This window comes from Strix aluco, chromosome W (assembly GCF_031877795.1).
Source record: "Strix aluco isolate bStrAlu1 chromosome W, bStrAlu1.hap1, whole genome shotgun sequence".
Lineage (NCBI taxonomy): Eukaryota > Metazoa > Chordata > Aves > Strigiformes > Strigidae > Strix > Strix aluco.
The window spans coordinates 675,998-696,991 of record NC_133970.1 but is presented as its reverse complement, the minus strand read 5'-3'; the positions used below and the strand labels follow the sequence as shown (position 1 = coordinate 696,991).

Here is a 20,994-nt window from a genome sequence, read left to right as displayed (position 1 = left end):
GGAGTCGTTTGTGAGGCAAGTTTCTCCTGAGCCCCAAAGAGCCGCGGCCGGTGGGGTGCCGCTGCCAGCCCGGGCTGCCTGCCTGTGCCCGGCGTTTGCCAGCGGGGCCCCGGCGCTGGCCACGCTGCCCCGCACCAAAGCTCGTCGCCGTGGTGCGGCCACGTGAGAACGGAGCACAAAGTCTGACACGTAGACGCTAAAGAATCCGAGAACCTGTTTTTAAAACTCAGGCATGGTTTTGTTAAGTGTTTTAGGGGAAAAAAATAGATCAAATTTAAGTTTTTGTTTGGGTTTTTTTTTTTTTTTAGTTTAATTTAATCAGCGAGTATAGCTTGATCTTGGATCAAAAAAATTCAGTTCACTTGAGCTCAAAGTATCAAGCACAAAGCCAGTAGCTATCGAGGTAGGTACGACCCTGGGCCCCGACAGCGGTTGTCCCGAGATGCAGCCGTAGCTCCCGGGGTGGGTCGGGAACGCCTCCGTGACCACACGCGCCTCAAGCACAGTTTGCAGTTTGTCCCAAGTTCTGTGTTTGTACCCAATGCAGATGCACACTCAGGAGGTCAATTTAACTGCTACAGTACATGGAGCAAACACAACGTTTTGAAAGATATTTTTTTAGGTCATTAATACGTCCTTTTTAGTTACCGGGAATCTAGCTTCTCCTCGACAACGTCCTTGTTACTGAATCGTATTTAGCGTTCGATGTATTTTTGTTCATTTTTTTGGTATTTTATGGTACTTTCAAGCAGGAAAAAACCAGAAACAAGCCCTTCCGATGCCACTGACCGTTTTAGATGTGCCGCATATGACTTCAATATGCCATCTAGATCTATTGCATCCCTAAGTTCCTTTTATCCACCAGTTACCCAAGCTGGCGGGAACACAGCACACCAAAGAGACAGGATTACTGCAAGCCAAAGATGTTTATAACTTGCCATTTTCTCTTCGTCATCGCTGGTGCGGGTGGCTGTTTGGCGATGGGGAAGCCTCACAAACTCCCAGCCCTCTCTCCACCTCCAGCGGCTGCTGCGCGGCGGAGCGGGCGGCCGACATGAGCAGAGCCCCGACCCGCGCCGCCGAAACGGCCGCGGCCGCTCGTTGTGCGCGTTTACCAGTGACCGGCCCCTCCTGGAGCACCGGCCGAGCCCGCGGCAGCAAGCCAAGCGCGGTCGTGGTTCTTTAGAGACACTTGAGACTTTTTTTATGTACTACTTAATCGAAACCAAAGAAACGTTTTCTGCACCTACTTCTTCTGCAACAAACTGTTCCATTTAAAAATAAAATAAAAATAAAAAAAACAAGGAAGCACGTCAGGAAGGAAACAAGTAACACACTGTGTTTTGACAGACATCTTGGACGTTTTAGGAAGCAGATCTCAAAGAAAGGGTTGACAAGAACGAGAACAAAGCAAAGCCAGTACGATTGCTGCTTCATTTGACAACTCAGTCATCTTAAAGTTGAAGATTGTCTTTAATTTGTGCCTATGCAGTTTTTTCAAAAGAACAAGGAACAGAGCAACCAAAACCTCAACAGCTACAATACCAAAGATGAGGATTCTCACGACTTGTGTTTCAGTTCATTATCTCCTCTTGCACGACTAAATGCATATAGCACCATTGATCTCTGTACAGGTAACCACTTCTGTTTCTTTGCGCAACCAAAAGGGTGGGTTTATTTATGTTTTCCCTGTTTCTGCCCCACACGGGATCTCTCCAAGAGCTACACGGACTCCAAGTGCAAGATGTTGGGATACTACGCTGGTACGTCTCCTCTCTCCAGAGCCACGTAGGAAAAACTTGTTGGTTGGGTGTGACTTGTGTTGTCGGGTAGAGTTGGTCTCCTGTATGTCTAGAGCTCTGAACAGCCTTCCTTCTGTGTGTGAAATCGGTTGAGTAATAACCTGCACCCTTCTCTCTCTTCCCCAGGGATAAAACTTGCAATATATATATATGTACCGATTTATGTCACTGTAAGTGCTGAGCACCGCCGCAGCCTGGCTCACTGAGATCAGATCCTGATCTGAACCAAAACTGAGATTTCAGCAGTTCCTGTGGCAGCTCAGTAGTTTGTTTTGACGTATTAGACATGTTATGTGGGTTGGTCAAATCATAGTGATCCAAATCATGACACGCAGACCTTGGTCCAAATTTATCCTCAGAGCTGGAGCACAGTGGTACCATTTGGCTCCATCTCTACCTTTAACTGAGGGCTTCTTTTTAACTGCTTTGCAAAACTGCTGCACTCATTTTCCGATGCTTATGCTTAAAAAATGAAAGAAACTCAAAAAACCTTGTCTGCTCAGGACAGGAGAGGTTTTTGAAAAGTAAATTCAGGATCTGCACAGCTAAACAGACAGCATGTACCAGCTCTGGGAATCAAAACATCCTTCAACATAGATTTCCAGACAGATCGTGCCTGATTCGAAAATGATCCAAAGAAGCCTCGTAGTCAGACATGGAATGAAGCTGCCAAAAAATGGTTCAGGTCTGGGCTGATGCGTACTGCTGCCTCGGGCTCTCTGAGTGGGACGTTCTGAGTCAGCAGGCGGTGGAGCAGGGCCCAGCTGAGGTGGTGTGGGCCCGTTGAACTTTCACCTTCATTCCCATCCGAGAGGGTCCACTCTAAACCAGCCTCTCCATGTGCATTTTGGCTGCAGCGTCGCCCTCACGGGAAACGTCTCATTCCGAAAGCGTCCTCCCGCGGTCTGAGGCAGGGTCAGGCGACGCTGGCTGTCGATCGCTTTCCTCACGCTCCATCCCATAGTGCCCCTCTCACCACTGCAGGAGATGCCAGTGAAAACCCAACCGGCGGTCCCCGCCTCCCTTCCTCACTGCAGTCACAAGGCAGAGAAGTGTATTGTCACGGGCAAGGCGCCAGTCCCGGGCACCCTCCGAGGCCGGCGCTTGGTGGCCGCCGCAGGGACGGGCCGTGGGGCACTGGGTGTAGGGACATCCCGGGAGGGACGGTCCTGCCTCCCGTGGAGAGGGGAGGGGAGACTGCCCGGGGCTTCTCCTGAGCTCTCTGAGCAAAGACCTGGGCTTTTTATTTCTGGTCAGAGTTCATCCCAACAGCCGTAACGACGTAAGCCTAGATCAATTACTGAATTATTAAAAAATGTATCTTGAATGAAATCATTAATTTTCCCCAAATCCTGCAATTTTTTGTTATGCAATGTTATGGGTTCAGTTTCTGCCTCGCTCTTTCCAACGTGGCTGCACAGTCGCACCCCGGGAGCACTGTAACTGCCCCGCGGAGCGCCGAGGCTGACCTCACTGCCCGCGCCCCAGCGTTTGCTCAGCAGAGCACGTGAGGCTTCTCTGTGCTGGGGAGTGCAAAAAAAATCATTCTCATCCGAACATCTGAAAGTACTGCTGCAAATCTTTTATCCCTGCATCTTTCACGGCCCGATGTTACGTCTTCCATTTCACTGTCAACTCTTGTAGGCTTTTAGGTAGGAGCTGTCTCAGAAGAGGAGTGTCGACAGCATATACTGTGGGTAGATATATTTGTATGTACACATATGAGCAGAATATACGCTGTATTCTGCCCATACTAAAACTCAAATAGATATGTTACATTTATATACCATATATTTATGAATATAGAGCCGTGTAATGTAACTTGTTCCTTTTATTTATTCTGATACGAAAGACTAGTATGTACAGAGAGTATCCCAGCATCTTCTGTACCGTGTACTTGGAGTTACTACCATGGGCACATCCGAGATGAATTCAACTTTCAAGAAACCTTGGATATTCCTTAATCATCCGCGAAGGAACAAAGAATGTGCTTGATGACTTCGGTTGAATAGCTTTATTCTGGATCTCTCTTACCTAAAGCTGAATCCAAAGACCTGCGAAGGACTAAACCAGCAAACTACGCTCAAACCTGCATAAGGGAGTAGGGATCTCCTCTTCCAAAGCCAGACACGGTAACGACATGGTATTGCAAAGAGCGTGTGAGCTTCGGACAAAACCCAATGGTTTTCTTGCTTGTCACAACACCGAAGTATTTTTAAGACACGGGGAAACTTTATACTTGGCCTCCTTTATATTTATTAAGGGGAATTTTTATTGTTTAAATTTTTTAAAAAGGCAAAGCTTAAAATGGTTTTATTTTTTTCCAGACACTTGTGGGTTTTAACCCAATATATTATCTATCAATAATGTAATTTATTTAATTTAGTCTTAGAGTAGGTCCTGAAATCTCTGTTCAGTCTAAATCCCATTGGGTTTCATTTTAGCTTTAAAGTTCAATGGGAGTTTTGCTTGAATAGAGACTGCGGGATCAGGCTCCAGTGTTAGTTATTTGTAACTATTTAATTCAATCATTTATTAATTAATTTGGGATTAATAATTTATTTATCCATTTTACTGTTGTAGCGCATCAGAGATGCTAAGCCTATGTTAGTAAATACATTTAAAAGTTAGTATTGCTTCATAGAGCAGCCAGGTTCTGTTACAGACAGGAGAAAAATAACGAGTTACATAAAACAGGAGTCTAGTTTTAATTTCTTCTTTGAATTCATTTTAATTTTTTAAATATCAAAGTTTAAATTATTTAAGTTAATCTCTTCCCATGTGATTAGAAAGTGCGACGTACCTTTATCATGGCACATAAAGCCTTCATAATATAACTTATTTATTTAACTTATTCATCATCATCATCTGAGGATGCCCTTGTATAGTTTTTATTTTTTATTTAGAATTATCTTTAAAGCACTACAGCTGATTTTCTGTAAGAACAACAGAGCGAATTTTGAGGACAAGCAATGAATACTCAACCTAAAACTGTGCATTCAGAAACAATAGGAAAAAAAAGACACTGGGATACTTTGCCTGAACTTTGTGGCTTCTTAAAACTTAAGCTGGGGGAAAAAATAATACATGCCAAGCAAAAAGAGAGAAACCCTTAAACTAGCTGCTTCCAAGAATGAACTTCTGTGTGTGTAAAAAAAAAAAAAAAAAGAAAAAAGAAAAAAAAAAAGGAAAAAAGAAAAAACGAAAAAACCTTTCTATTTCTAGTGAGAACCAAAGAGGCTACCTCACTGACTTTTTCCATTTGTAATTTTAATCGTGTTGATGATACCAAAGATACCAAAGATTTCTTTCTCTGTGCGGTCTGCATTTTGCTTGTGCTCTTTTATAGTTTCAACTGTTCTCTCCTACACCCAGTAACGTACAGCTGCAACCCAGATACCCAAAGAAATACTTCTCGTGGAAGCTGCCAGTTCTGGTGATGACATTTTCTGTGTTTCCCTTATGCCTTCCTGCCAGCCAAAAACGTTTGGGGACGTGAAAGCGTGTCACGTCCTTCCCCCCACCAGATGGGTGGAGCAGTGGTGTTGACCTGGAGATGAAGCCGAGCCTTGGCCATCGGCCGGTTCCCGGGGAAGGGACCTGCGTGCCGCCGCCCGCACGAGCCCCGCCGCCGCGCTCACGGGCGGGCGTTTGCAGCAGCAAATTAGCCTTAGAAATTAGTGTTTTCAAGCAGTGCCATGCTTGAAACAGATCTCACGGGCTGGTCCGCGGGCCCCCACGCTACCAGAGCCCACTGCTGGTGGCCAGGCTGGCGGGAGGGGATTCTCCTTCAGTTTGGCCACTTGGCCACCCAGCAGCAAGCCCTTGGCCCGGCCTGAGCCCAGGCGCACGCTGGTGGGCACGGCAGGGACAGAGGCTGCTCCCTCCTGCTTATGTTTTTGGTGGTGGTGTTTGCAATTACAGTTTTCATATGAAAATCAATTAATTATTTTTCTCAAGTTAGCAATGAAACAAAGCTACATTAAGCTCCATTAGTATCATGTTCCTAAGTGATTACTTAAAAGTCGGTTGTTTGTCTTGGGGGAATTAGTGGTGCCCTTTAGCATTTGTTTCTTTTAGCCTGTTTTATCCCGTTTATACGACTGCACCAGGTGTTCTGATGGGCCGAATCCACTCCGGGACACCTTGCTGCTCCCACCGCTTCCCCCAGGCCCCTCCAGACACAAATTCAGCTTTTCTTTAGGAGCCCCCCTCATCCTGCCATTAGCAGCGCCTGTCCCGCAGTGAAAACACCAGCAAGGTGGGCACGGGCTGGGAGGTGAATTTAAAAGGTTAAAACCCCTCCCTCAGGTGGCAGGTACGCACTTTTGGCTGAGCTTAAAAGCTGGATTATAAATCTCTGACCCTGACCCGCACGGGTGACCGTCGGGGTGGGCGATGCTCCCCCCATCGCAGCATCTCCCGCGTCGCCGTGGGGCCTGAGGAGCCACGGCCGGATGGGCCGGGGGCCGGCAGCGCGGCGGGGCTGGAGCCGTTCCCTAAGAACACGCCCGAGCAACGCCTGCGGGGTCACCCCGACCGATGGCCAACAGCTCAACACCACCGCTCCGCTGTCATCAAGTGTGGCCTTTTGGTTTGTGGTTCTTTTTGGTTTGAAGTCTGTATTGGGAAAGATAGGGACTTGACAAGTGTGCGTTTTGTATCTCTCTCTGTATTCCTTCCATACAAAGCTATAAGAATTCTCAGGATGCCTTCTGGGCGCGGAGGAGACGATCTGCCCCCGTGCTAGGCGAAGCCCCCGCGCCACGTGGCCAGGCTCGGGCGGGCGGCAGCCTGGCCACAGAAATCCCCCAGAGCTGGCAGGGTCCTCTGCAGCAATCGCCTCTCTCCAGACTCCTGCTTCACTTGCAAAGTGTGACATTACCACGGGACGAGTGCCTTGCTTGAACCAAAGCAACGATTTTGCCAGTCTAGACCTCTCTGTGCTTTTTTTTATTCTTCCTGTGAATACCTCAGCTTCAACTGGGCCGCCGAATCGTACCTGGTGGGCTTTTTGTACTGTGGTGCTTTGCAACGCAGCCCTGCAAAGAACAAAACTCCTAATAATACCAAAGGCTCTTCTCCTTCTCCTTCTCCTTCTCCTTCTCCTTCTCCTTCTCCTTCTCCTTCTCCTTCTCCTTCTCCTTCTCCTTCCCCTTCCCCTTCCCCTTCCCCTTCCCCTTCTCCTTCCCCTTCCCCTTCCCCTTCTCCTTCTCCTTCTCCTTCTCCTTCTCCTTCTCCTTCTCCTTCTCCTTCTCCTTCTCCTTCTCCTTCTCCTTCTCCTTCTCCTTCTCCTTCTCCTCCTCCTCCTCCTCTCCTCTCCCTCTCCTCCTCTATTTCTTCATGGTTCCAAAGCTTTAATATAAAACTGGGCATGTTGGCAACGCAGACCGTGCAATCCCTTACCGAATTTTCTCAGATATACCTCATAGAGAATAGTTGTTTAGAGTAATGTTATTATAGCGTATGTAATAAATTATTCACTGTTTCTTTTTGGTAACTGTGATTCAAAAAAGAAAAAGCTTTATACGTTTTAGGTTGTGCTTTTGTAATAGACGGAAAAGGTGCGCTTAAAAATGTACGTCAGTCTTTCTTCCCGTTGGGTTTTTTTTGTTTATTACAGATTGGGGAAAAGTTGCAGAATGAGCCCAAAGTTTACAGTTTCATATTTTGCTGAAGAAACAATCTGTGTTAATTTGCTCTGTTGAAAAAAAAAAAGAAAAAAAAGATTATTTTCTACATTTGTGCTACTTGGTCTGAACAGCTAATTGTTCTGTGTGACGGTGTAGTATTATAATTAGCAACTGCCAATCAGCGCTATCATTTTTATGCATGAGGCAAAACCTTAGCAGTGTGATGCATCGTGGTTCTTAATGGCAACTTCTTTTTTTGAATTTGAAAATAGGTCTTTTGGTTCGATGGTATTTATTTATGCATGGAGCCTGTTATCTGTTAGCACTTGTGGCGCAGTTGTGTGTACATTCCGGCTGTGAAAACACGCACAGTTTTGCCTCGTACAACTCAGAACTGATACTTAGATCCGTTCTGATCTGTCCGTGTTTTAAACACAGACTCCAGTTGAGTTCCAGTTAAACTAAATTGTTATTTGAGGAAAAGTTTGCCCAACTGGCAACTCTTTTCCCAGCCGATTCGTCATGTAGGACACATGCCTTGCTCGAACCGGAGCCAACTGTGCGTTTTTTCCCAGGAATAGGAGTTACTTTGGCTTTATGGCCCGGGGACCGGCCGCAGGGAGTGTGCTCGGGGGGGGTGCCGGGATCACCCCTCACCTCGCCTGGGGCTCCCACCCGCCCGGCCCCCGCGGGCAGCCCCCGCTCCCCACCCTCCGCTCTGCCTCCAGATTCCTGACGGTGTTTCCTGCCCCCTCGGAGTGTTTGCTCCTGCCACAAACCGCGTTCAGGCCCAAGGCCCCCAGCTCCACAGCACCGCTAGCGGACTGGCAAATGGGTTGTCCTGTCTGCCCGGGCCCGGCTTCAGCCCCGTAAGGGAGCCCCGACTCACCCATCGTACCGGACATAAAGCCAAATCAACTGCTCAATACACTTTACTCCGCGTAGAAGAGTGCCCCTGGGGGAACAGGAGTACGCAAGTCGCAGTCTTCTAACGAGGCATCTGAAGTAACGTCGGTAGAGTGTTTATATTGTCTGTCATTAAGGATATATTAGAGATGTGCTTTCATTAGTGCAAAGAACCATATTTTTATTTGGCCTTATACAGTAGATTGTGATAATGAAAGCTTTGTAATATAGTCTGTTTATTTTTTTTTCTTATTTATCTGCCAAAGACAGTAACAGATACAAGAATTTTAACTAGGGTTTTTTTGTAAGACAGTTAATGATTGTAATAGTGTTCAATCTTCCAGAAAGCTTTCTATGTTCTTCCGCAATAAGCAGACTCGACGTTTGTTTCAGCAGACTCAACTCATGCTAGCAGATCCCACCACCACTCAGACGACACGCAGTTGTTGTAATACCTACACGCTGAGTCCACCTGCATTTTTCAGTCCAAAGGCAACAAGGGGTATGGGAGGCAATGGCAATGTTCACTACTGCGGCCAGCAGTAGACGGTTCAGCTTGCTCAGATTTGCCAAGGTACTTGTATGATGAAATTTAAGGTATATTTTATTATGTCATTTTATGTCATTTTTTAACTTTGTGGAAGGTGATACGTTGAACTGAGTGTAAGCTGAGTTTTTCAGACAAATAAAGTAGCTAAAGAGTGAATGTTATTTTATCATTAAAGGGTTTTTACTCAATGATTTGTGCCAATAGATGTCCTTTATCTTAATGACAAGTATTACATTGCTTTCAAATTTTTATTTATAGCTATTGATGTAAAACCCACACACACATATTATTTGCCAAAGTTCAATAAAGGAGGAAAACAACGCTTTTGCTTCCTTGTGCGATGAAAAGTTCCTCTTTTTTTCCAGGTGCCTTCCTAGTGCCGAGCCGCTCACCGCAGCCTGACCCTGCACCCGGGGCAGAGCGGAGTTTGCTGCTCGGGCTGTTACCGCTCGTGTAGGATCTGGCCAAATATGAGCAGAAAAGAACTCAGAAAAAAGGGTCTGGCACCTTCTGCGAACACAGCCGTGTCGCTAGTGCCAGACAGGGATTGTAACAGAACAGGGACAAATCAGGGCAGGCAGAGAAGCGACTTCATTATCCCACAGGTGATTTCTGAAGCGGAGCGAGGGCTTTGCAAACCTCCTCTCCCCACCTCCTCCCGCACAGACTTTCCAGTGCATTAACCTTTACTCCTGCTTATCCCACGCGGTATGGTGCGTGCACATCGACTTCACGCCGCTGCTCGGAGGTCTTTGCAAGGCAGGGACCTGGGCTCTGGCACAAGAGTATTTAAGGTCTTCCACGGAGAAAAATCCTGGAATCCTGCAGGCTGACTGAAATGAAAGGGAGCACCGCATCTGCATCTGGTAACGCTCCCGAGCAGAGGGAGGTGACACGGCTTTGCTCCGCAGGCTGAGAGCAAGACAAGAAAATGGGGTGAGCACTGCTGCCTGCTGAGCATCCTCCTTCCCCCCGAAAGGGCCTTGGCTCCCCCGGGGCCGGGGGCGGTGACAGCACTGGCAGCGCTTCGGAGGGAAGCAAAGGGAACGTGGCCCATCTTTCCTGCGCTGGACCCACCCTTCTCCCCAGCACCTTGATCTCAGCGCTGGTTCAGGGAGGGGGGGGGCATCGGGTTTGGGTCTCACAAATGGGACAAGCAGATGCGCCTGCGGTTGTAGCAGAGCTTGGTCTGCAAAATCCTGTCTCAGCCTGGCCGGGACGTGCCAGGTCCTGCTCAGAGAGGGGAACTCCTCTGAGGAACCAGCCACCCCTCAGCGATGGCCCCCGACACCACTCCTGGGGGGGCTCCGGCCGCTGCCCAGGGCAAATCAGCTGTGGGAGGGACCAGCAAGGGCAAACGTCATCAGCCTCCGCTGCTTCATCCTTCTCCTTTTCCAACAGCCTCTGGTTTTCCCAAGAAAATTGCAAAAGCCAGTTCGGTCGGTGGTACCTCGCTGTCTACATTACAGCAATGAAGGTGTTTGTTAAAGAAGACATCGCTGTGTATTTCTGTAAGTCATGGAATTACATGATGCAGTGTAATTACCATAAAATTAAGTAAATTATCACACTTCCATTCCCTGAAGCAGCACTACCGGAGGAGGCAGGCGGTTCCTTGAGCTAAAATTTAATGGCAAGCAGGTTTGCATTCATTCATTCATTCATTTTACTCCAGCTATGGGCAAGTCTTTTTTGTTTTTTCCCCTTGAATAATCTCATCAAATGCAAAACTAAATGAACAAGGAAAACCACTTTCCTATGTTTAGCTCTTAAAAAACCCCAATCCCCTTCCTTAACCTTCAGGCAGTGCTGGAAGATTCCCTCCCAGTGCCATTCCTCTCCCTGCCAGCCCCGCAGCCTCGGCAGCCCAGGGAGGGCACGGGCAGGGGACAGGACTCTGCAGCCCCCCGGGACCCGCCGTGTCCCGTCCCCGGGCTGGGCACAGCGCAGCCGGGGGGGCTGCAGCACCATCGACGTTAAAAAGGCACCGTGGGGTTTATTATCTTGAATCTAACCTTAGCACCGATGGTTAACCTTGGGGTTAAAATCACAGAAGAATTCGTTTTCATGCTCATTCTCTTCATACCCCTCTCTCACCACTGAGCCAGATTCTGCCATTAATTAAATTTACGCTGCTTCATTTAACTTTGCTGAGCAGCTACCGGTGCAAATAAAAGCAAGACCTGCCTCTTCAGCATTTTGTGTCGGAGCGCCCAGGACGCTGCCGTTCAAGTCTCCTTTCCACCTTCACCCTCTGGCTGGGGCGCGGCGGGGACCCCTGAGGCAGGGGAGGGAACCGAGCCCCCTCCTCCCCAAGCCCCGTGCCCCGGCAGCTCACACACGGGACTGAGCACCCCCAAGGGCCCTGCCCGGCCCCGTGCTCCCCTCGCACCACCACGACGGCCCAGGCCACATTGGGGGTGATGGACGTGGCCCTGCAGCCTCCCCCCAGACCCGCCGCCCCAGGGAGGGAGCCCAAAGCAGGTCAGAGGAAGGAGGAAGGAGCTGGGTTGGGGGTGTTTTCACGGGCCCCCTCCCTGCACAGAGCTGCGGGCTCCTGCCATGTGCTGGCGGCAGTGAGGACGGCGGGAGCGGGCGCTGCCAGGATGGCCGCTGGGCCAGGGAAGGGCCGGGAGGGTGACTGACCACTGGAAGGGTAAAAACACTTTAACAGCAGGGAGATAAAAGCGATGACACGGAGACTAATGCAGCCCACAGTAGGTCATTTCCATTTCGCTTGCGGGCTCAGTCCCCGGGGAATGCATTTTCCAGGCACTTAGCAGTGGGCACATCTGGAAGAAGGAAATGGGACCATTTCATTAAGCTGACAAAAAGCTGAAGGATGACCCGAGCACGTGGCAGGATTTCAGCCGAGCTGCAATGCTGGATCTGTTCAGCTCCAGCCCCAAATGCTTTAACTGTGGAAAATTCCCGCATGGCACCGGGGACCCACACCACCTAGGTGAGGCTCTTCTTCGCCCACCTCAGTTTATTGGCTTATGGTTGAGTCAAACGTGGGCCTGAAAATCACACCGGTGTGAGCCCAAAAGGGCGTTAAGCAGCCATGGTGTTTCTCTGCACGGCCTCCTCCGGCTCTTCCTTGCGACCCGCGGGCAGGCAGCGCACGGCTGGAGCGGCGTCCCTGGGGCAGAGATCCCAGCCCCCACGACAGCTCTCCCATTCCCCCACAGCCTCCAGCCCAGGGCAGACTTCACCTCCCGTGGCGAGGGGATCAACCTCCCTGTCCCCGCTGCAGCAGCTCATTCCCGTGAATTCCCCTCAAATCACTGCTTCTTAACCCTGCTGGGGCTCACACGATTATTCCAGGCTAAAATGCTTTACAAAAATACTCAGTTTTGTCACCAATGTTAAAAAAAAAGCCCACCAAAACACAGCACGTGCGTCATGGGGATGCAGGGGCATCCCGGGGCAGCCAGTCCCAGCTGGTGCCCCCGCTCCCCAGTGCCTGGCAGGGAGCCTGGGGTGCTCCCCAAAACAGTCCCCCCACCTGCAGGCAGGGCAGAGCAGCCCAGCCCAAAGGAGCAGGCGCCACGCTCCCCTCCTCCTCTTCCTCGACGGGCTGGCTGAACTGACAGTGCTGGACCCTGCGGTGATCGCGGCTCAGGCCCCTCCCGACGGCAGATGAAGCGCTGGCAGTGGGGCTTTTAACTCACAGTGTTGCCACCTTTTCTGAGCCCAATGCTCAGCCCCGGTGTGAAGCCTTGCAGAACCCTGGGGGAAAGCCTGGAAGCCAGCAGGGAGGACAAGCCACGCCATGGTACCACATGACATTGTAAGGCAGCTGCCTTTCTTTGGGGGAAAAACAGCAGAAGCTTTTGCAGTGCCACCGATACTGGTATTTTTAGTCCATATGGCACAGAGGTGCTTAAGCAAAACAATCAGGATGGAAGAACACTTGTGATAGGCAGCGTGGTGGGACTGTTGACGCTCAGGTGGAAACAACCAGCGTCAATGCACACACACACACAGAGGAGAAAAACCTAAGATTAGCTCTGCCTGCCATAAGATGTACCCACTGGAAAAATGCCTTTCAGCTCCTGCACATATAAAACCTCTGTGAGTGACTCCAGGGTCCATCTCAGAAAGGCATAATGGCAGGAAGCCATAATATATTAAAACAGTAGATTAAAACAAACAAGAACACTTTGGATCATATTACACATCACTTGCCTCACGCCTGACAACAGAAGAAATCAAAGGCAGTAAAAGACAATCGTAGACCATAATGGCCTAATAACTCTGCGATAAAAGCGCTTGTGGGAGTTGGCTGCGAGGAGCCCAGCCCAGCCGCGGGATGCGGAGCCACCCCGGCACCCGCAGCCCGGCACTCAGCAGCACTACAGCTTAAGTGCTCGTTTAAGACTTCCTTGGAAATGCAGCCGATCGCTTGAGAAGCGTCATTAGGCCTCGACTGCGGGTGGTGTTCACACGTTATGGATCATCCTTAAAAATGACAGGAGAAGAACGACCGAGGGCTCTGGATTCTGTGTAACAGCTCCCTCTCCATCAGCCCGGGGGGAAAACCAGCCCCCTGGCAGCACCCACCCTGTCCCCTGGGCTGGCTCCGGCACTGGGAAGGGCCAGTGCTGCCAGGCTGCTGGGCGGCCATGCCGAGGGCAGCGGGGCTGGTTCGTGGAGCACAGGTGGCTGCCAGGGGCCTCACGTCCCGGCACCGTGAGGAGCGCAAACGGCCAGTGCAAACCCTCTGACTTGTGCGGCCAGGCGAAGCTTAAGTTTGACCCCAGGTACCTTCACGCAGGCGCAGATGTTTTAAAGAGATTTAAAGTGCCATTAAGGTACTTCTTGCACCTCCAGCACCTCACGCACAAACATCACCTTATGCCAAAGCCAGCGTCCAAACCACGAGGTCAGCCCTTGGGAGCTGGCTGTTTTCTCGGGGCAGAATTCAAAGAGAAACTCCTCTCCCCAGGGTCCTTCCTGCTGTTTCTGTAGCACGGGGACACCTGGGCTCTGTGCTGGGGTGCTGGGCAGAAGCTGCCGGGCACTGCTTGCAGGAGCATAGCGGGTCTGTGCTGACTCGGTGAGAAGCTGCAATCCCCTTTTCAAGCCTTTTTGGGCTACTGGGTCCCCGATGAGCAGTAAATGATTCCAAGACTCCGCTCCGCTCACCGAGGGACCCACCGTCTTCTCCATGAGGGCAGACAGTCGTAGCGCCTTCACTGTGAACCACAAATCCTGCAGAGCCGACTCGGCTGCTCGGTTGGATTTGGGGTGGTTTGTGACGGCTGCTAACGCCATTCTGGTGCCCCCCCCGCTCCTGTACAAGCCCCCAAAGCCTCCCCCGGGACCCTCGTTCAGCTGTGCACACAGCGGTCTCCATCCCTCAGACCCAAATCTGCTTGGTCTCCTCGCCTCCACAGCACGTCGTACGTCCTAGAGCTGATCTGGGCTGGCTGCAGTGTTGCTCTCGCGTCCGTTGGCATCACGGATTTGTGTCAAGCACCTTTCCAGAGGGTACAATTCACATCACCTCCCTGCTCCCGGCCCTCACCGCTGCTCCCTGGGCAGGGGTGGTACACACACCATGCCGCCAGCAAAGCATCTCCCGGGCGAGGCGTGGTGGATTAATGCCAACTTCATCCATCAGAGAAGATCTCTGCACCGCTGGGCAGGCTCATGTCCAGATCCCCCCCAGCTTCCAGTAATCCGCTGGCAGACCTCGATGTCCCGCAGGCCAGCTCTTCCACTTCCTCCAGTTACCAGGTGGGGAGGTGTTGATGCTGGGAGCACTGGGAGGGAACTGGCCCGGAGCAGGGCCTTTACACAACATGCTGCCTCTGTGCCAAACACGGGGCATTTTCCTGAAGAAATGTGGAATATTGAAAACAGGTTCCCACACACAGCTGCCTCGGGTACCTTTTGAAGGGACCTGGACAGAATACGGATTGTGAAGTCAGCAGAGTTGGCCAGAGATGATGGACAAAAGCCTGGGGATGTGCTGTCAGGCAGCAGCATGCTCCTTTTTTCCCCTTTTTGTGAAAGCAGGGTTTTTCTTCCATGTGAGCATCCATGTTGGAGGGAGGGTACACAAACACGCTGACTCTAAACACTGACTGCGTGAAACTACCGAGCCTGTGGTTGATTTACTGCAATCCCGGCCTTACCCTGACCGTAAAGCCAAGGGGAGGAAGAGCCCAACACCTGCAGCTCTGCTTTACCATCATCTGAAACCGTGTTCGTCATCACCTCAGGGTCTGGCCGTAGCCCACGGGCACAGGAGGGCCCCGCTGATCCTGCGGGCATTAACCCGGGTCTTAATTAAATTCCTGGTAGCTGCAATTAGCAAACACATTTGCAGGGGACATCAGGACATTATTTACTGCACATTTAAGTCCCATCTGTCCCCACTGCGTATCCTGAGCCCACCTGACAGAGCGTCAGAGCATTTCCAGCCATCTTACAGAAACACGGTTTTGCCATATTTTCCCGAGTTTGAGCGCTTTGTGCCCATTGCAGCGGCTGCAGCTCAGACCAACACAAGGCACGGCCGCGCTGCTGGGAAACAGTACGTTGTTCATTAGGGTAACATGACACCGTTAGTCTAAATCATACTCAGAGGCTCAATAATCCCAAAATCTCCCTTAATATCTGCGGTTTATCTCCAGCTCCGATAATGGAAGCAGAGTGCTGCAGTTTAATGTGACAGGCTGTCTTCTGATAGAAATTACGCTGACATAATTATTCAAGTAGCTCTATTGACTTCAGGTTATTTACTCCAGCCAAAATTAACAGCAGCAAATTATCTCAACCACCGACATAAATTCTGGACGCCTCGGGCAGAATCCTGCGCTCACACGAAGCCCTGCCGCGTCCTGGGCGCATCGCACACTTGTCGGGCGAGGCTGCGGTCCCCAGCCCGCTGCAGCACCTCGGCCCCCGCCGCTGCTGCGCAGAGGCTTCACCCACCCCCCTCCCTCTCGGCTGCACCCCTCCGCTCTGCGGTTCGCCATGTCAAAGGCCTCCTGGCATTGCGTTAGGTGCCCCAGCACCCCAGCCTGCTGCGGGGAGAGGTTGCTATTTATAAGGGCTTTTTCCAGGCGCTGCAGCGTGGGCGCAGCGCTCACGCTTTCAGCCCCACCGGAGCCTTTCTGCTCTCCGCCGCTGTGTCAGGTTTTCCACGCCACCAGGGAGTGTAAATGTGTCTTCACAGGCATTTCGGAGAGACCCTGGAACCCTGGCCATAAATCAGCAGGTGGTAACGTCGCTCCTTAGCGCTTTGTGGATAATGTATTTTGACATCGAGGTAATGAGACAGAGGTTTGACTTCCAACTCCACATCCTCTGCGGCGGCTCCAGTCCTGGGGGGGTCGAGCCCTCGCAGCCTGGCTGAGAAGCGCCCGGTGCCGCCTGGCATCGCTCTGCCACGCCCGGCCCCGCGCTGGATGAGGCTCAGACACCGCTGTGGCCCATTTGGGACAGACCCGCTCCCTCCCATGACACCAGCTCCGCGCCCCAGCCACTGCTTAAAAACAAGAATAGCATGAGCGCAGCATTTCCCTCTTTAAAGTGACTTACTGCAGCAGGGGACGCAGACTCCCATTTACAAACTGCAGCGGGGTGTCCCCGTCCCCATCCCGTAACATCTGGCCCTTCTCCCCGCCCTGCGAGCGACGCGATCGCAGGCAGGTCCCCTCCTCAGAGGACAACGGCCGCGACAGCTTTAGCGCTTCCTCCCCACGTTATGGCCCTGCGACCTCCTGGCCTTTGGGGTTCAGATGTCAGCGGGCGGCCGCTCACGACACAGCCTCTGAGCCCGGGGGGACAAAAGGCCGCACGTCCCAGTGCCCATCCCTCTCCAGGCAGTCAGGTAAAGGATGATGTTCAGCCAGGCCAACAGATGCAGACTAAATAACCTTTTCCTGCCACTTACTGATGAGCACAAACTTAGCAGGAAAACAAAAGGCAGATTTTAGACCCGGTACAAATTTACAAATCCCTGTGCGCCACGTGCAAGAACAGAACTTGCCTGTGAGGGCTTGAAAGTTCTGAATGACAAATAAATCCCTCACCCAGCGCACCGCAGGTGGTGTCGCTAGAAGGTGGGTGCTTTTCACAGAGGATGAAGGACACAGCACGGCCAGTAGGTGCTTGGACAGCCCCACGTGGTCTGACCCAGCCAGGAGGTACAAATCAGTTTAAGCCTTCGACCCGCCCGTGCTGAGCCCACCCGCAGCGGGACGAGCAGCTTCCCCTGAGGCGGCGATTGCCCGGACAAACCTCAGTGGAAACCAGCAACGAGGAGCTGCCCAGCCCAGCTTCTGCGCCGCCAGAGCAGCAGAGGGGCTGCGGCTCCTGCCCAGCACAGAGGAGCTTCTCTCTTCGCTGCCGTGTCTGGGAGGTGGGAAGGGGACAGCCAGCGGGTCGGCCGTTGCCGCAGACCAACCGATGCACAGACATTTTTTTACCCTACCGTAGCTTCCTAAAGGGAGAGCAAGCCAACGCTTCCATAACGTTAGAGAGATGCTTCTGGATTCAGATAAATGTGACATTGCCTAATTTCTGCCACGCTCACTCAACCAAATCTCCACTCGAACGCAAAGCGGTGCAAAATGGAGCCAAAACTCTATTCAAATGCCATACAGTGCAAAATGGAGGCAAATCTCCACTCAAACGCAAAATGGCAAAGCTACTGACTGAAACACCAGAGAAAAGAAAGCAAGAAAGAATCACCTGTCTCCCTCGTTCTACCCATCTTCCATCCGTTCAGCTCTCCCCCATCACAACCCGGTAATGGGAGTTCACTAATGGATCAACTTTAAGTATACAACAACTCTCATCACTGTTCTAGAAAATAATCAATCAAGTACTTAATTTTTACACAAGAAATAAGATGCCTGGAGACTGTTAATAGATAACTGAATAAATTAACAATCACAGGTGGGATTCAAAACTAGCGCAAATCTTTTCTTCACATCTTCTTGAGCCCATTATTACAGAGAACACGCAAACTCTCTTTTCACAGAAAGCAGACACTCAACTCCACATCCCCTCTGAGTCCAAGCTGGACCTCAGCAGGAGGAAACTGCACCACCCGTGTGTTCTACATCACCTTCCACAGCCTGAGGGTCACTCGGCGCTGTCCCAGGCACGGCGAGATGGAGCCGAAGAGGCGGGGTGAGGTGTAATTCATGCTCAGGAACAGGCTGCACCTTCAAAACAAAGGCTTGGGCTGGATTTGATCCCTTATACAGAAGGCAAAACAAAGGCACAGCTCTCCCAGCCAGAGGTAGGCAGGTTCCTGGGCAAAAGCCTCACTGCACAACGGTCTCCTCCAGCAAGGGACCAGTTTAACGGATACCAGAGTTTGTGGGACATCACAGAGGTGACTTTATCAGTGTGAAATTATCACGCAGCGACTGCGGGAAGGTCACGCGTACAGACAGCTCCGCGTGAGCGGAGTAAGCGGCTCCGACTACTGGGGACACCCGTTTTCAAACCCGTGTGTAAATACCCAGAGAAGGGCTGTGGCTCATGGAACTTCACCAGCCAACTCTGCCCTGGCGCATGCCCAGCTTGGCCCTGAGGGGCTGCGGGGCCAAGCACCGTTATTTCCCCTGAAAACCCCGGGGATCGGCCCAGCACGGGGTTTGGGCGAGGCCGGGGCGCAGGCCTGGAGCTCCAAGCGAAGGAAGAGAGAGGATATCAAACGCCATCAGAAAGGGCTCTTACTGAAGACACACAGCTCAGTTATTTCTTCCAAAAAAAATTTAATTGAAATTCCATCTTTATGGCCAATGATACACAGTTAAGATTATACAAATTTTTTGTGTGACGTTAAATGGAAGTCCTTGTCCAATCTGAAATAAGTAGGTTGGACTAAAAGCAAGTATTTGTACACATCTGGTATTAAAAATAAAAGGAATTTCTCTTTCTCTTGCATCTTACACTTCATACTGATTTCCAGCTCTCCGGGGGTGGTAGAAAGGAAAAATGAAGTGAGCTTTTAGTTATTCTTAGGAAAACCCCAGCCCTGCTGAACCCCACTGTAACATCCTCTTCTCCAGGGGGAGCTCACAGACACTCTCCACACACCTTTTAATGTTACAGCACCACTTTTGGAAGCAATCACATTTTCCAAAATGCAGCCAGTAATACGGGAGATTATTTTATAAACTCCAAAAGAGAAAAACTTCAACTGAACAAAAAAAAAAGCAAAATTGCAGAGAGTTAAATCAGAACAGCCTAATCATGAGCAAATTCTTCAAAACATTCCACCCGCAAACAGCTTTACTTCCCCCTTCTTTCCTTAGGACACCAAGGGCTGCCTCTGAGCCCTCGATTTCTCAACCACCCTCAGGCCAGAGCGCCGGAGCGCTGGCGTGGAGATTTCACTGCCCAGCTCCCTCATCCCCGCTCTCAGGCGCAGTCTGGGCCACGCAGCCGTTTGCCTGAGCAATGCGGAGACACCTGGGCTGGGCACAGCAACTCCCCGCCGCCCCAGGGCCCGAGGGCTTGGCTCTCCCCACCGAAACCCTGGGGTATAACACCGCCCCAGTGCGTCACCCCAGCTCACTTCCACCGGCTGCTTTTTGTCAGGGCAGATGTAAATGATAAACACTTGCCAGTGAAATGAAGTACTGCACCAGGCGTGTAACTGATAACGAAAAGAATCAAACCCGATTACTGTCCGAGGACTAGAGCCTCCCAGATGCTGACACTTCCACGTGCTCAGATCAATCCCAGCGGAGCAGGAAGTGCTCAGGATCTGATGAGACTGGTCCTGAGGTAGTAGCACCAAATGTTTCACATCTGCCAGAGGGGCAAACTGAACGCATAACTGCAGGATGAAGAGTGCAATCTCCCGAAGGCAGCGGCTACACGTCACCAGCAGAGTGCTGACGAAGGCACGTAAACGGGTGGGATTCATCTCCTCACGTCAGATATGTGCAACAGAGCTACTACCTCTGAGCCAGGGCACCGCGCTCCTGCGCGGGCAGCACGGAGCCGAGCTCACCCCACCCGTTGCGGACGTCTGCTTTGAGAGATGAATACACTTTCAGAAATGCACATTAAAACAATATTTTGACCGTAAATAGTACCTAGGAGACCAGCTCAGTTGTTGACATGTAGTTCGGAAGCATCTAAAGTAAGGTCAGATGAATTCCGCTGTTAGTTAGTGTAGTCAGAAATGCTCCCAAACAGAAATTAGGAGATTTCAATGGCAGCAGAATTCCCATGGTTATTAATCTCATTCTTATCTTGATTTCTATTAAAAATATTAAGCAGAGTTGCTAGCTAAACTTGCTCAGGTAGTTTTTCAACAGGCTTTTGATGCTGCACTAAGACAAAATAATGTCTGTTAAATAGCAGGACAGCGTGATCTGTTCAGCAAAATGAAGAACCCCACCAACCCTGTGAGATGAGACCCATCTGCTGAAAGAGAGAAAATTAAGTGATTTCTACATCATGGTCTAATAGCAGCAATAGGCTCAGTAATTATCTCACTTGTGGTTAGCTTTACTAAAAAGTGAATTTTAAATACCTTTTATTACTGGGGACAAACATAATGCCTCATAATTAGTACCAGCTAATACTTTCAGTATGGGAATAAAAAGCCAGCCTGTATTTATAGTATCGCAATGTTCACATGAAGTTAACCTTCACTTTCCAGCAGCTGCAGCCACACTTTTAAACGTGCTGGTCACAACCTGGATTTGAAGGCCGATACACCCTTCAGCTGGTAGGAAAGAGGTATAAGTAGACAGACTTTACCAAACAGCCTGTTTTCCACTGACCCACGAGCGTCAAGCAGAGAAATGGGAACAGAGAAAGTTCTTTGTCCAACGAGAGACGTAAGGCCAGTGTTCCCTTCCCAGGCATACTGCAGACATTTTTATTCTTTTGACATTGATTCAAAACTTTTCCATGAAGATTTCACCCTTCCATACACATGATAACCCTACCTACTCCACCTGAGCAAGGGCAGGAACCAGCTTTGTGCTCCTTTTCCCTGCCAAGTCAGCAAGCAGAGACCAAGAATGGAGCAAGGAAGGGAGAGCCGAAGCCCCAGCTCCTGGCTCCCCGCCCCTCAAACAGGCACGGTACGAAGGGTTGAGGAAGA

At 50.6% G+C, this 20,994-nt stretch overlaps 2 long non-coding RNA genes across 2 annotated transcripts; one reads left to right on the top strand and one right to left on the bottom strand.

Annotated features, from left to right (window-relative positions):
• Positions 1-1,051: 1,051 nt before the first annotated feature.
• LOC141917797 (uncharacterized) lies at positions 1,052-5,118 on the top strand. Its single transcript, XR_012621464.1, has 2 exons — positions 1,052-1,634; positions 3,655-5,118. It is a non-coding gene; the product is annotated as an uncharacterized LOC141917797 (long non-coding RNA).
• Positions 5,119-9,122: 4,004 nt separating this feature from the next.
• LOC141917796 (uncharacterized) lies at positions 9,123-9,664 on the bottom strand. The gene is made up of 2 exons (XR_012621463.1): positions 9,576-9,664; positions 9,123-9,351 (listed from the first exon to the last, which is right to left on the bottom strand). It is a non-coding gene; the product is annotated as an uncharacterized LOC141917796 (long non-coding RNA).
• Positions 9,665-20,994: the final 11,330 nt, after the last annotated feature.